This window comes from Haliaeetus albicilla, chromosome 6 (assembly GCF_947461875.1).
Source record: "Haliaeetus albicilla chromosome 6, bHalAlb1.1, whole genome shotgun sequence".
NCBI lineage: Eukaryota > Metazoa > Chordata > Aves > Accipitriformes > Accipitridae > Haliaeetus > Haliaeetus albicilla.
The window spans coordinates 11,043,171-11,058,059 of NC_091488.1; positions in this window are offsets into that span (position 1 = coordinate 11,043,171).

Consider the following 14,889-nt stretch of genomic DNA (forward strand, 5'->3'; position numbering starts at 1 on the left):
CTCTCGCCCTGCCACGGGGCAGCCACACCGCCGGTCACCCCCGGACGGGAAGGCACCCACGGCCGCGGGTGACACCCCCCCCCCCGGGACCCCCACCGCCCTCCCAGCCCGCTCAGGTGCGGGCCGGGCGCCGCCCCGCTTAACGGCGCCCACGGGCACCCGCCGCCGCCCCCCCGGCAGCCGCCTCAGCCCCACACACCCGCGGTGTCCCCCCCCCACACACACACACCCCCACCGCCACGCGAAGCCTCTCACAGCCCCACACGCCGGCCACCCCTCGGCCCCACAGGCCCCTCACGCCCACACCACCCCCGCGAAGCCCCCTCACCGCGACACCTCCCACCCCAACCGCACACGCCGAGGTGCCTCCCGCCGGGACGGTGCCTGAGGAGGCGGCGGGGTGTGTGTGTGGGGGGGGGGGGGGGGGGGGTCACCGCCAAACCCCGAGGGTCCGGCGCCGCGGGGAGCGGGCGCTGCCCACCCACCTGCGCTTCGCCGGGCTCCTTCGCGCCGCCGGCCGGTGCCGCAGGATGAGGCGGCGGCGGCTCCTCCTCAGCAGCGCGGCTCCTTCCCTCCCTCCCTCTCTCTCTCTCTCTCTCTTTCTCCCGCCGCCGCCGCACAGCCAGGGGGAGCCGCGCGTCCCGGGTGCCGCCGCGCCACCCGCCCGGGATTCCTGCGGGAGGGCGGGCAGCAGGGAGGCGGCTCGTCGCTCGGCACAGCCTCCCGCTCCTTCTCCGGCTCCCTCCCTCCTTCCTTCCTTCCCGGGCACGTTTTACCGCCGGTGCCCGCCGCACGGCGCGCACCTCCCGCCTCTGCCGGCCCCCCTTCCCTTTTTATCGCGGGGCCGGGGCTCCCGCCGCCGCCGCCGCTGCCACGCGGGGGGCAGCGCCGATCGGCAGCCGCGCCGCTGCCTACCCACGGCCGGCCCGCCCCCGCCGCCGCGCTCGCTCGCCTCCACACACACACACACACACACACACACACACGCTCAGCACCGCCCGCCTGGCTCGCCCCCCCCCAGCCAGCCCACCTGTCCGCGCCCCGCCGCCGCGGCCCACGCAGCCGCCCGCCCACGCGCCGCCCACGCGGCAGCGCCCCCGCCGCCGTCCCCCCCTCACCGCGATCGGCCCCGGGCGTTGGGGGGAGCGGCGGGGACCCGCTCGGCCTCCGGCAGCGCTGGGGTTCTGCGGCTCCCGCCGAAACGAGCCCGGGGGCCGCGCTGAGCCGCGGGGCGGGGGGGGGGGGGAGGGAGGCGGCCGGCGCCCGCCCCGCCTCGGGGCGAGAACGGTGGAGCTCGTGGGGTGGGCTGCCGAGCCGGGGCCCTCTCCCACCCGCGTTTCTAGCCCCCGAGGGCCGGAGATGTCCGCCTTCCCCCTGGCAGGGAGGCGTCTGTAAGGCGCTTCGGGGGCTCCGAGTGCCCCCTTCCCCTGGCACCCAAATAAGCGCGGGGTCTGGGCCCGTTCCAGATAATGTACATCCTCAGGAACGTGCTGGAAGCCCAGTTCTTGATGGCTCTCTGACAGCTGACCGTGAGGGATGACCTAGCTGGAGGTGGTCGGCTCTTAAAAATTTGTTTCGCAATGCTTACAAATTTTGCAAAAAGCAGCAGGTAAATATGTAAGTGTCAGGGAAACGTCTGTATTGCAACTAAAGCTGCGGCTAAACTTCGGGTTGCGTACCTGCTGTCCTAGCTCCTGCGCTCACGGAAGAACAGCCCGTGCCTTACCAATAGTTCTCTCATCCTCTGTCTTTTTCCCGATGTATTCGCATTTTGGAAACAAATGATGTATTTAGATTATTGGGTTTGTATCTTTTTTGTTCAAATGCGTTTGCCTGTGACACTGACATTAAAAGAATGCGCTAGCACGATCCAGTGGTCCAACCAAGTGAAGAGAGGGTTGGGAGGAGTTGAGTGCACTGATGCGGCGGCGTACCAACTGATACTGTTTTCAAATTTGTATAATAAAAATATGTTACATTCTTTCTTTTCGCCGCAGTAGGTTCCACTCTGGCTAAGACAATCTTTAGCTTTCCCAAACATTTTATTCTAATTCCATATTTTGGAACCCAGCCTTTTCAAGGTAAGCCAGAAATCCATGCAGTTGTCTTACAAACTCTGGTACCACGCTGTAGTCTAGCGATATTAAGAAGTAAGCTACAAAAATAAAATGACTTGCCTTTGTCTAGTCTTCTGCACAGTTAAGGCTATTTTCAGTTCCTCTTCTTACGTCTCATAAGCGAGACACCAGACTATCTGAATATTTAATGAATAGTAAACCAGAAGTCTGAGTGTAGTAAAAGTAGCAACTGTAAGACACATTTTTAATAGCAACATAGACAGGTACTTATCTCAGAGAAGTTTAAACAATTTAATTTCACAAAATTAATAAACATTAATTATATATAAGCACATCTGCAAGCTATTCATAATGCAAAAAGATCAAAATCAAACAAAGCTTTCAAAGCATAAACGAACCTGTAGAGATGAGGATAAAAACTGATACAGGCATTTAGAAAAAGTGTTTTGACTTTACTTCAACCAAGAAAACAGTTCTGGTCTTTCACTCCAAAAACCTAACAACCTAGTGGCACACTGGTGCAGTAATTCAGAAGACAATGTGAACACTGAAAATCTGGGTGCCATAACTCTGCTTAAAAAGGCGATTGTTAGACATACAGCACAAACTTTTGTATCTAATAAGTAATGAAGAACGTTTTATCTCTAGGTGGAATATTTTATCTCTAGATTGAATGTTTATCCTCTTTCTCTTTGAGCTTATAATACATGAGACATATTTAAAAAAAAAAAATAGGCTTTCCAGTTTTGCCTCCTCAGATGGATTTTGATTAAATGTAACCAGCAGATATCGAAAATTACTGACCAGTAAATACCACTCTGAAATTCCACAGTTACTTACAACAAGGTCTGCCAGTGACTTCAAGGACTGGCTTGTCCAACTCTCTCTCTTCAAACAATACATCAGCAATAGAGACAACACTGACATGCCTCCAGTCTAGAAGAATTCAGTCATTTTCCACTAAATCCTCCCTAAACATTTTGTCTGCAGGTGTCTTTCCTATAACAGTTACCAGTGTACTAAATTCTAGCAGAAAGTTCTTGTCTTTTTCACTGAAGCATGTCCACTGCACAGGCTGTTCCCTTCACAAAAAAAAGTCATCGCTCCTTCCAGGTCTTACACAAAGCTGCTCTTAAATCTAGCCCATCGCAGAAGAAATGCTCTCTTTATTCTGATTTTCAAACCAAGAAAACAAGCATTTGGTCACTTCAATATGAATAGTAATCAAATGCTATCATCATATTTGCCTCGAGTTTGTGAGATGCAGAAAATTAGATCAGTCATGCACAGACTCTCTTTCTTTCCCCCTTCTCTCGTCTTTCCCACCCACCTTCCAAACAGCTCTGCCTTTTTGTCTTCAGCAGTTCAGGTTTGGAAGAATAAATTCCATTGTTACAATGATTCAGAGACAAACTGAAAGTCAAGTGAAATATTGTTCTCCCAGATCTGACAGGAAAACTTATAGGATGGAAACACCCAGAAGATAAAACCCACTTCTTTTATAATATGCTCCAAAAAGCATTACTTGTCACTTTCCCCTTGCTCCCAGAATATATACAGCAACTGCTGGGTTGCTGTAGTACTGAAAATTTCCAGTTTTCCAGATGATGAGCTGTGACTCAGTACTCCTACTGATATACCTCAATGCACTACCCATTTACTTCATGTGGTGGTAAATCATCTCTCGCTTTCCTTCCACCAGAACTTATTAACCACCCTCTTGTGTCTGCGGGTCTAATCTACCGCACCATGTTCTACCTTGTCCATCTGAGACCGGATCAGGTAAAAGCTTTTCTACTCTAGCATTTTTCTAGACCAGCGCCTTATTTCAGTGGCTACCCAAGTGTTCTTACACCTCTGAGAACATGGGCTGTGCAGGTCATCACCTTGAATGCTGCTTTCTCCACTGTCCAGCCCGGACCATACTTCTGTTTATTGGCTAAACAAGTCTGAACGGTTGGCACAGAGCTCTTTCACCTTGTGTCAAGGTAGTTTCGAGAAACTACTTCTGGGAAAAGCATGGGTTTTTTCTCTACATCCCTTCGAAGAGACAGTGAGGTGACGAAGCAGATTTTGATCCATTTATACTCAAAAGAATGACTTCGGTCTATGCTACAGAAACCAGAATTTGGCATAATAAAGCCAACAGCTGGCTGAGGAAGAATAGCAGTGTGGGCTCTCTGATGTTCACAGATGAACGTGCGCAATCAAAGACAAAGTTAGGATAGCACAGGATGGTTCTGAGTAGTAGTAAGGAGTTAAAACACTTTCATAAGTACATTTACCAAGAAAATATTTTCTTATAGGAAAGCCATTTTATTTATTGCCCATAATAGCTGCAAAAAATGTTGTATAAAACATTTAACATGCAAGAATATTATGCTAATGAAAAATCTGTGTTAAATAGCCCCTATGAACTATGCATTGCAAAATGTGTCACAAGCAGCTGAAAAGTAATCCTAATTTCAGGCACTCCTCTTGCTTTAATTTGCTATGTACAGTGAAAATGAACACAGTGCAATGAGGGTACTTTAATAACTTGAACCTCTGTGAAAGCTCTGCAACATTCCCAAATGGACATCAGAGACAAAAGAAAAACGGGCAGAGCTATGGCAGTCAAGAGTAAAAATGCCATTCTAGTTAAAATTATTAATTTAGTATTAACATCTGCTTAGAGACATTCATTTGTCAGTAAGCGCTGAAATTTACCCGAGAGAACTGCGGAATTGGAGAAGAGATTAAGTTCCCTGACACAGGATTCAGAAGAGCAAAGGAAACGAGCTAGCAGAGGGAAGAACGGTTCATGGTGGTAGTGGGAGAAGTGTGGCCAGACCTCTGCAAGGGTAAGAAGATGTTATAAACCTGCATACTACGTCTAAGAAAATGACACTATAAAGGCTGTGTCTCCAGCCAGGGCTAGAAAACCCAGAAAGCAGCCACTGATCAGCTCCCCTAGAACAAGTTGTCCCTCGAAGAATCTGCTTTATCTGAAATCACCAGGAATGAGTAACAGTTGCCTATAACAACAACCGATATCCTCACGTTACATCTTTCCTCCCAGGTTAAATTATCATCCTACTATTAATAGGACCCTCAAAAGCCTTTTTCTCACTCTTTGGAAAAGAATACGAGAGAGTTATGTTCAGTCATAAAATGTTAAAAAAACTGGACAACATTTTAAAAGACTTCAGTGAAATTGGCTGTTTCAATTTGATGTTGTTACAATCTTTCCAAACTCATTGTTTCAGAGATACAAACTCGCCAATTACCAGTTCAAGAAAAAGAGAGAGATTTTCCTTCATATCAGTTTTTTCATTAGTGACTATTTCTGGTCTCTTCACAATGAATATGATCATGCTAGCAACCATCCGTCTCGAGCAAAGTAAGGCTAGAGTGTCAATTCCATGGAAACACAATCATTTAGTAAAACTTTTCTATTTCATCTGCTGTCCTTTAAAGTGTTTCCTTTGCAGTCTGTGTAACAGGTTCATGATCAGTGCAGCTTGTAAATTAAACGCATGTAGTAGAATCAATATTATAGCTTGGAATGGTCTTCACCATAGGTCTACTCAAGCCCTTACCGTGCTCTTCTCCCAGTGGATTTCAGTAGATCTCAAGTCACTTTTTTTTCACAGAAAAATAGACAGGTTTTGCTGGAACTACCTCTAAGAGGAAGCCAAAAAGGAATGCAGTTTACATATAGATTCCCATACAGGTTTTAAAAAACCTGTGTTTTTCATCTATAATAGAAGACTGTAGTTCCGGCAAACTGGAAAATCATTAGATTTTTTTTTTGTCTACTTTGCAACTGATCGTAGCTAACTGTGGATTTACAAATTAGATGGCCACGACCACCTAACTCCCTTAAAAATGTTCCATTTTTGTCCACATCAACAGTTGAAGTCATATTTCTCTCTACATTTATTAATCTGTTTTCTAATGCAACCATTTCCCTGGACCAGACCTGGTTAGAGACACCACTGCTTATTAAAAGCAGTGGCAATAAAACTGACATGTATTTCTAAAAACTGCTGTGCAAATCAGTATAATTTCTTAATTGGTTAACCAAATAGCTGCCACGCTAATGAGTCACTGCTACTCTCTGTAAACATCTCTTTCTGCCTGGTTACACTTCTTTAGCAACTCCATAGCCAGATGGAAGAGAAGTTACAGGGCCCCTTTTTCTGCTCTCTGCGGTCATTACAGCTCCTAACACTGCCCTTCACAGACTGCTTGTCTTCCAGCGGTTTGGATCTCTTTATAAGTCTTTAGAATATTTTCTTAAAATTTATTTCTGATGACTCTGCCTCTAACTCTCCATGCAATACATACATTTATAAAATAGGTATTTTATAATAGTAATGAATAGGTTAATCATGTGATTATCTGCCTAAGGAAGAATTGTAGAACGTCTTGGAGGGAAAGCACAAGAGAAATCCCAAATTTTATATAAGCAAGTTCCAAACTTAATTGTGGGTCAGTTTGATATAAATAAACTCCCAGCTCTTTCTGTGATAATGCTCTGAACTCACAGGTTGTGAAATTGAGTTAACTCCTGTGCAGTGATATCACTTGTTGTGTGAGTACCAAACACTTATCACCATTCAATAGACATCTTCCAAGATATGAGTATCTGATGCTCCTAAATGATAAGAATAAATATCAAACACTGAGCCAAGACAATCTAATAGAACTCTTACAGCTGGGGCGGCATCTGAAATGATAAAATACAGCCTCCTCACTGGCAATTGTTTCAGTTAGTGGAAACAGTTTTATCAAATATATGGTGTTTTGCCAAAAAGAAAATGCACTGATACAGCTTTTTATGGTTTCGTGCTGGATAATTTGCCACTGTTTGTGGCAACACAGTACATATCTGAATTGTCTTTTTCCTCTCTGTCAATTCAGCCTCATTTGCTGGGGTTTAGATTTTAATTTCGCTCGTTCAAGAGGGAAGCACCAGCCGCAAAGTTCAGGTTGTGATTTGGGTCACAACTTCCCCGGAGTCTGCTGATTGTCTGTATCGGTGCTTTTGGTTTAGGATCCTCTTTAGACTTCCTCTTTCCTATTCACAGTCAGAAGTGGGCAAAGAGAGAGGTGGTATCTCCTATTTTGCTTCTGGTCCGGTCAAGCCAGGGTTGCATTCCATTTCCTTGCTTGCTTGTGAGGGCTACATCCACGATGAAAATCAGCAGAGCTATGGAAAAACATGTACTAATGCTACCTAAACAGAAGCTGGTCTTCAGATTTAAGAGCGGCCCTTTCCTTATAATGGATTTTTTTCTTTACTTCTCCATGCTGAAGGGTTGCATCTTAAATATCTTAATATAGAGGGTATTCCTCATGTAGAGTGAGTAATTTCATCACTAGGTCTAATACAGGGTTGAAATTATTTTACCACCTACATTTAATCATGGACTCATATGCCCCAATTACTTCACAGGTGCACAAAAATATCAAGATGAATAAAATTCCCTACACGTGGTTCAACATCCTTTTCCAACACTTCTACATGGTGAATTTTCATTTGTCATTAGCAATGACTGATTTTTAAACAAGCTACAGTAGGAGATGGAACATTTTATTGCCAATTATAAGATGAATGAATGACTCCTGAAAACAGGTTGGCCAAGTTACAAGGCACTAGCTGGTAACCACTTTATCAAATAACAAAATCAATCCACACAAAAAAAAAAAAAAAAAAAAAAAGAAAAAAAAGGAAAAAAACCCAAACCACAAAAACAGGAAGAGCAATAACTTGCAATTGCTCTTGGAAATTGCAAGTCTTAAAAGTAAAATCTTCAGACTCTGCTCCTCTCCTGAGATTAATTTTCATAAAGGTCAAATCAATACCATAAAGGTTAAATCAATACCATCAAGGGCAAAAAATGAAAGCTGGACAAAGAATGCCATCACCATTTCTGTTCCTTGGAGTTGCTATGGATCATCTACTTATTGTTTCAACCAGTGTAGGAAAAGTAAGATTGTGAATTCCATAGGAAAGTCTAGCAGTCCATTCTGTTCCGCCGACACAAACGGGTACCATACCCCAATGGCCCTGAGATATTATTGCAAGGAACTTTATTAATAACAACTACTAATGCACAAAGATGACCTGTCAAGCTATATATATATATAGGAACATAATATCATATGTCAGAATAGAGGATCACAACTGTTCCTTTTTGGTTTTAAACTCAATGGGATAGCTTAGGATATGATTCCATGAGTTTGGCACCATGCAGGTCCTTTGTCCAACTAGAATGTGTTAGAAATTGGTCATTTACTCATAAGGATTTCCTGAGGAGTCCAGAGAAATTTTTCTGTGGTCAAACCTCTCAATTTTCCCGGAATCACAGAATGTTTGAAGTTGGACGAGACCTCTAGAGGTCATCTTGTCCAACCCCCTGCTCAAACAGGACCACCTAGAGCTGGTTGCCCAGGGCCATCTCCAGCCAGCTTTTGAATATCTCCAAGGATGGAGACTCTACGACCTCTCTGGGCAACCTGTGCCACTGCTCAGTCACCCTCACAGTGAAAAACATTTCCTGGTGTTCTGATGGAGCCTATTGTGTTTCAGTTTGTGCCCATTGCCTCTGGTCCTGTCACTGGGCACCGCCAAAAAGAGTCTGGATCTGTCCTCTTCCCTTCAGCTAATTACATACATTTATGAGATCCCACTGAACCTTCTCATCTCCAGGCTGAGCACTCCTAGCTCTCTGTCTTTGCTCATAGGAAAGATGCTCCAGTCCCTTCACCATCTTAGTGGCCCTTTGGCGGACTCTCTCCAGTCTGTCCATGTCTCTCTTGTACTGGGGAGCTCAGTACTGGACCCAGCACTCCAGGTGTGGCCTCACCAGTGCTGAGTAGGGGGGAAGGATCACCTGCCTCGACCTGCTGGCTCTTGGCAAACGGTGATTTTGCATCAACATTTCTGTTCCAAGTGTTACAATTAATTTGGATGGGTCTTGGTGTCTTCTGCTCCTGGGGAAATGTGCAAAAGTGAGATATCAGCAATGAACAGGGGTGAGCAGTGCTGGGGCAGGGGACATCAGAGACCTGCCTTTGTGGAACCTCTGGAAGAAATCAGGAGGCACATTGCTGCCAGCAGCTCCATTGCAGCCATCTGAGCACCACTGACTGCAGAAGCTAATGGTCTGCCTCACTCCCTGTGTATCATTGTACTAGACTTCTCAAACAATCCTCAGATAGTGTTCATTTACGGAACTCCTATTTTGCTTCCAAAATGATTTGGGTTTGTTTCTTTTTTAATTTTGCCATTCCTTTTTTAATTTATCAGGAAAGCCAAGGGAAACAGCATTATTGCCTAAATGTCTCCTTCCTATGGTGTCTTTTTAAAAATTGCTTGGACAGGAGGGAAAATGTTTATATATATATACTTAATACATAAGAAGATTATTAAAAGCACCAACAACTTCAGCACAGGGAATTTTCAGGGAAATTAATGACTAGCCGAGGTTAATGGCCCTCAGCTTCACATTGGCCCATCAACTCTCCCAGTCAGTCATTAATTCCCAGGAAATGCCATGTGCCTTGATTGTTATTGCTTTAATACATTAAATTCAAGTTAAAGGCTTGACTTAATGTTTAGCCACTATAAAGTAAAACACAAGGAAGTGTTCCCACTGGACGTATTCACTGTCAAATATATTTTTATTTACCTTATTTTCGACAGGTATTTAAATAGAGGAATTGAATACTCATTTACCAATTTGCTTTGTTTTTACCACTCATAATAGTACACAAAAAATCCTCCCTACATCTTTGCCAGTTATTTAATATTTCACTAAAGATATCTTATCCGAGTTCAAATATGACTGAATGTGCAAAATATAGACATGACTATATTTAATGATAAGATGAAGAAATTAAAAATTGATCAGAACTAGTTTTGTTGTATTTAATTAGTATCATACTAGTTTTATTATTGCAGAAAAAAGACACCATGATTATTTACAAGCTCCAGCAGAAAGTGAAAAATCAATGACTATTTTGGCCCCAAACCAATTGAAAAGTGGAAATCTGATGATGCTAGTTGTTCTTGTGAAATTTCTGCCATTGTGACCTCTCTCAGAGAGAAAAATGCTGTGGACAGGATTTTTTTTTTTGCCATGTTCTGATAAATCTGAGTTGGATTTAAAAAAAAAACCAAACACAAAACCAACAGAAACCAACAACCAAACCCCTCAAAACCCAGCCTGGATTTAAAGTGAATTCTGGTCTAAGAGCATGGTTTCCAGCAATGCTAAAAATGTCCTAGTTTTTTTTCTTGAGTCATTTTATATGTTACTTAATTATTCTTCAGATGTGCTTGGCCACATTTTTAAACACAGCCAGTTCATTTTCCTTCAACACATGAAGAGAACAGATGAAGAAACACCTTGCTTTCTTTAATATTACACTCAACCATTGGTGTTTCTATTTCTCTATTTCATTCAATGGCCAAATAATGTACTCTTTCCACTGTGGAAAATAGTTGCACATGGCCTGAAAAAACATGTTTGAGACTTATTTTAACATTTCATAGACAAACCTGGTTTCTGGTGCCGCTTCATTAAAGCCAACAGAGTTATGATGGGGATAAATCTGACTTACTGTAATGTGACTGTATACTGAAGTGAGGTTTGATTTGATGTGTACATAAAAGCACATCAGAATCACTACTAGATTTCTGCATTAAGTTTTCAGGGGTCTGGCAAATGTCACACAGCCACTGTCATGCATTGTTCAAGACAGTATATACTCAAAACTCCTTGGAATGCGAGATGATGCTAAGTCAGGCCAAAATATGAGACAAAAGCTGCTTATAAAGGGATTCAGACAACTTAGTCTATATTTTGACTGATACTCTCCTGATGAGTGACTTTGTATAAGTCATCTGAACTACCTCTGCATCAGTTTTGCTAGACTGTAAAATGAGAAAAATGCTCATAAGGTAAAGAGACAGAGAGAGAGAGAGAAGGAAAAAAAAAAAGGTTATTGTCACTTTGAACTTGATACTCCACACTGGCAGTCCTGCCAATACAACGCTCGCAGTGTAATTCTGCGCTACAAGCAATTCTCCGTTCTCTAGAATCAGGGACTGGGACAAGTTGCGCACTGGGGTCGTGCAGGTGTTGGAAGCAGAGTGCAGAGACACCCACGCTGTTCATCCATAGTTGGCTTTGAGTTGGAACCAAGGAGGCTAGCTAGAACCCAAATGGTTCATGCAGAGCCACTGGCCATCTCTTCACCCAGCTACAGACGATCTGGATTACTCACCTCATATAACAGGTAGCTGGCTGCAACGGTAATGTCGTAAAATCTCCCAAACAGCCCAGTCCGGCAGTGTTAAAACATACACAAAATATAGTCAGCCTATGCTCATCCCGCCCACGCAGGAGGGGAGCTAGGGAAAAAAAGCCACAGAGAAAGAAGAAGAGGAAAAGCAGCAGGCGTCCTGAATGAAGGTTTGGGGCCACGCTGAGCTCCCCCCGCACAGGTCTGCCTGCAGGCTGGGTGCACTGGGCCACCACCTGGCTCTCTCGTGGACGGCATCTTCCTAGCTGGGAAGAGTCCTTGGACTGTGTGTGAGCCAAGTGCTAGCTTCAGATATGATGCATAAATGTGAGGTACCTTATAAAATTCTGCGATTTCGCATCTGCTTTCCTGACTGCATAGTCTCGCCATACAGGACAAAACTGTTCTAAATGCTCCATTCTTGAAATCAGTGTTTCTTGCCTTTTCCTGATGAAACCTTTGAGATGTATTGGGTAATCCATCTGGATGTTTACATTACCGGTGCCAGCTGTGCCTCTTTACAAAGCTACCAACTCTGCTTTGGATGTGCCACCTTCCCCTTTCGCAGTTGCTGTTCTTCCCCCACCTACAGTACCGTCTTTATCACCGTGCCTTTGCTCGGCTAGGGGACGTGATCACGGACATGCATCACACCACGGCACGGAGCAGGGGACAGGCGGTGGCATTGGCCCCCACGGTGAGCCACAGGCTGTCCTGCAGGACCCAGGTAAGCACCCCACAGGAGACGCACGTTCCTGCGTGTGTGTCGCAGCCTCGCTCAGCTCAGCGGCTGCACCAGGTCCTGGGTCAGGGCCAGCAGCCGGCCCTCGCACGGGGCTCTGAAGCAGGACGGGGCCCCCGTGTCGCAGATGTGCAACAAGACGTGGGAGCAAAGGAGGTTTGGGAATAGAGGGTACAGGAGAGGCACAGAGGAGAAAGTTTGTAGTGAGTGTGGGGAAGAAGTTGACAACAGGGGGACGGGGCTCTCGTTTGAAGAAAGGCGGTGAATGCAAGTGGTCATCACAGCTCTCAGCACCTGAAATTTTGGGAATTGGTTTGCAGTGGGAAAAAGCGGGACTGTGCTGGGAACGAAACCACCATTTCCATCCTATTTCAGACTCTGCCTTTTGTCATGATGGAAGCAACCTTCCAGACATCAGCTGAACAGGAGCCTGGCACGGGGAATTATGGCCAACTCTTCAAACAGCCTGAAGCGAGGGCTCTCTGTGTGGTTGTAAGCTGATCCCATTGGTCTCAGTAGGGTGTTCAGGCTGAAGGCTAATGATGATAATTGAAATGTTGACATTAGCTATTTAATTGCACGGCAAACAAATACCATACATCTCTATAGGTTTTTCACATTTATAAAAAGAAAGTGTTTCTTCTACTGTGGTAGGTAGATGCAGTGTCAATCAATTGCTAGAGCCGCTACTGATCTTCACCTCAAAACTGTGTCTGAATCAAGATATTGCTTAGTTTGTATAAAAAAAATCCTTCATTTTCCTATAGGTACCACAAATGTAAACATTTCATAGCTGCTGAAATCACTTGCTATGCCCCCAGCCAGCTGCAAAAGTATTCACAATTGATATTTTTCAACAATTGGTTATTATTTATTAAAATATTATATAAGAAAATTTAATAATTTATCCTATAACAATTTACTTTGTAGTAATTTCTACAATATATTGAACTTTTCCTCAGTACAAATAATGGTGTCAAACCAGCAATTGTAAAACAGGGTGCACTCTGAGGTAGGTTGCATCGAATCTAATAAAAGCTAATAACAATAATAAACAAACACAGCTACTCTCTGAAGGCACTGGGTTGCGTAGGGAGCAATGAAAAAAAGCCATACGTGAGAGACCTTGTCTCATAATTCTCTAGTTTCTCTTAACATCAGCCATAGCCAATGTGTTGCAGGGTTTTTCAAACAATACCACTGTGTCTAATTAAAGCAGAGTCCTGCCTGATCCAAAGTGGAGAGATTATTTCTCAGGAGCCACAGGGCACCGTGACCATCTGATCTTCCTGCTCTGGGAGAGCAAACCCTGGCCTGGAGGGGTGAAAGGATGGCAGGGCTAGCGGTGCGCTGAAGGGCCACTCACCAGCAGCATATCCCTGCCGTCGCCTGGGGTTCCATTTCAGCTCAGGAAGGTCCAGGCACTTTGGGAGCTGCTTTTTGCAAGCACAGTGAGATGCTGCATCTTACCAGCTGTTTTGAAGCCAGGCTGTTGTGATGCCTCCAAGAGTCTCATCTTCAGCCTCTCACCTGGGACGGCAACCCTGTAGCCCACTGACCCCCACAGCTGTGATGGGAGCTGACAGGCTGCAGGTGGGACTGGCTCCCCTTCTTCCTTTTAGCTCAGGAAGGAGATCACCACCACGTGAGTCATGCTCGCAATCATTTTTATTAATACAAATTAAAAACAACTGCTACATCCCACTCACCCTCCTCATTCAGTAACATACCATCAGACACCTTTCACACCCTCCCTCTCATTTCACCCATTCTAAGTTTTTCCAAAAGATTAAAAGCTGATAACGCTGCTGGCCCAGTCATATTTTCCTCTTGTCAGCTAGTACTGTTTACTTAGTAGACATACAGGATTATATGTGCTCTTCTTTTTCTGTTTCAAATGAAACTTTGCTAAATACAGCCTGAAATTGCAAATAACTTGATGTGAAGCTATAGTAAGCAGTTCAAAAGAGCATTCTGGCAGTGAAATTATTTTTAGCCAATTACGTTCTCTATCTCTGCCTCTCTTATCATTGCCACCGCTCTTTAAGCAAGCTGCTTGTTAACATTTTAGAAGTAGCTCACAGAGGCCTTGATGTGGTTTTACGTGCTCTTTGCCTTCTAAGGACTCTACCTGCAAGTTTTGTTTGCATACATCTCTCTTTAGGCTGGGTCATGCAACACCAGGGTGCTGTACAGCTCACCCAACAGCCTAATGCCCATTGTTACATAGTTTTGAATTATGGTTTTTAGCCTGTGTCCTGCAGTCCATTACCAGGTGCTCACCTTTTTTAATATTAACAATCAACCAACATCTAGGCAAGGACTTTCTGAGGATGCTAGCACAGCATGGTTGAAATCTACTTTGACAGATTATCTCAAACAGAGGGTTTGTATTCTAGGATCCATTAAATGAAAAAAAAAAAATATAACGTGTGCCTCTTCTAGATATCTAATACTGTCTTAGTATATTTGGCCTCCTGAGTTGCTTCTCGGCAACTTCTCAGCTCTGCCTGAAACTTCCTCATGCTGTGCTGCACTTTTTGGCAAAATCCAAGTCTGACAGGGAAGCTTAGCCCACAGTGCCTGTGCACGAGGAGTCCACTCCCCTGTGCAATTCTAGTGCCATCCACAATCTCTTTTCATATGTTCATATTTATACAAAGGAAGCCTTCGTGCTCCCAACTCCATTTGATCTTCCATGTTGTCCCTCCACACAGCTTAGCTGCTTTTTATTCAAATCCTCCCCAGATTCAATTCCATTGTGCATTG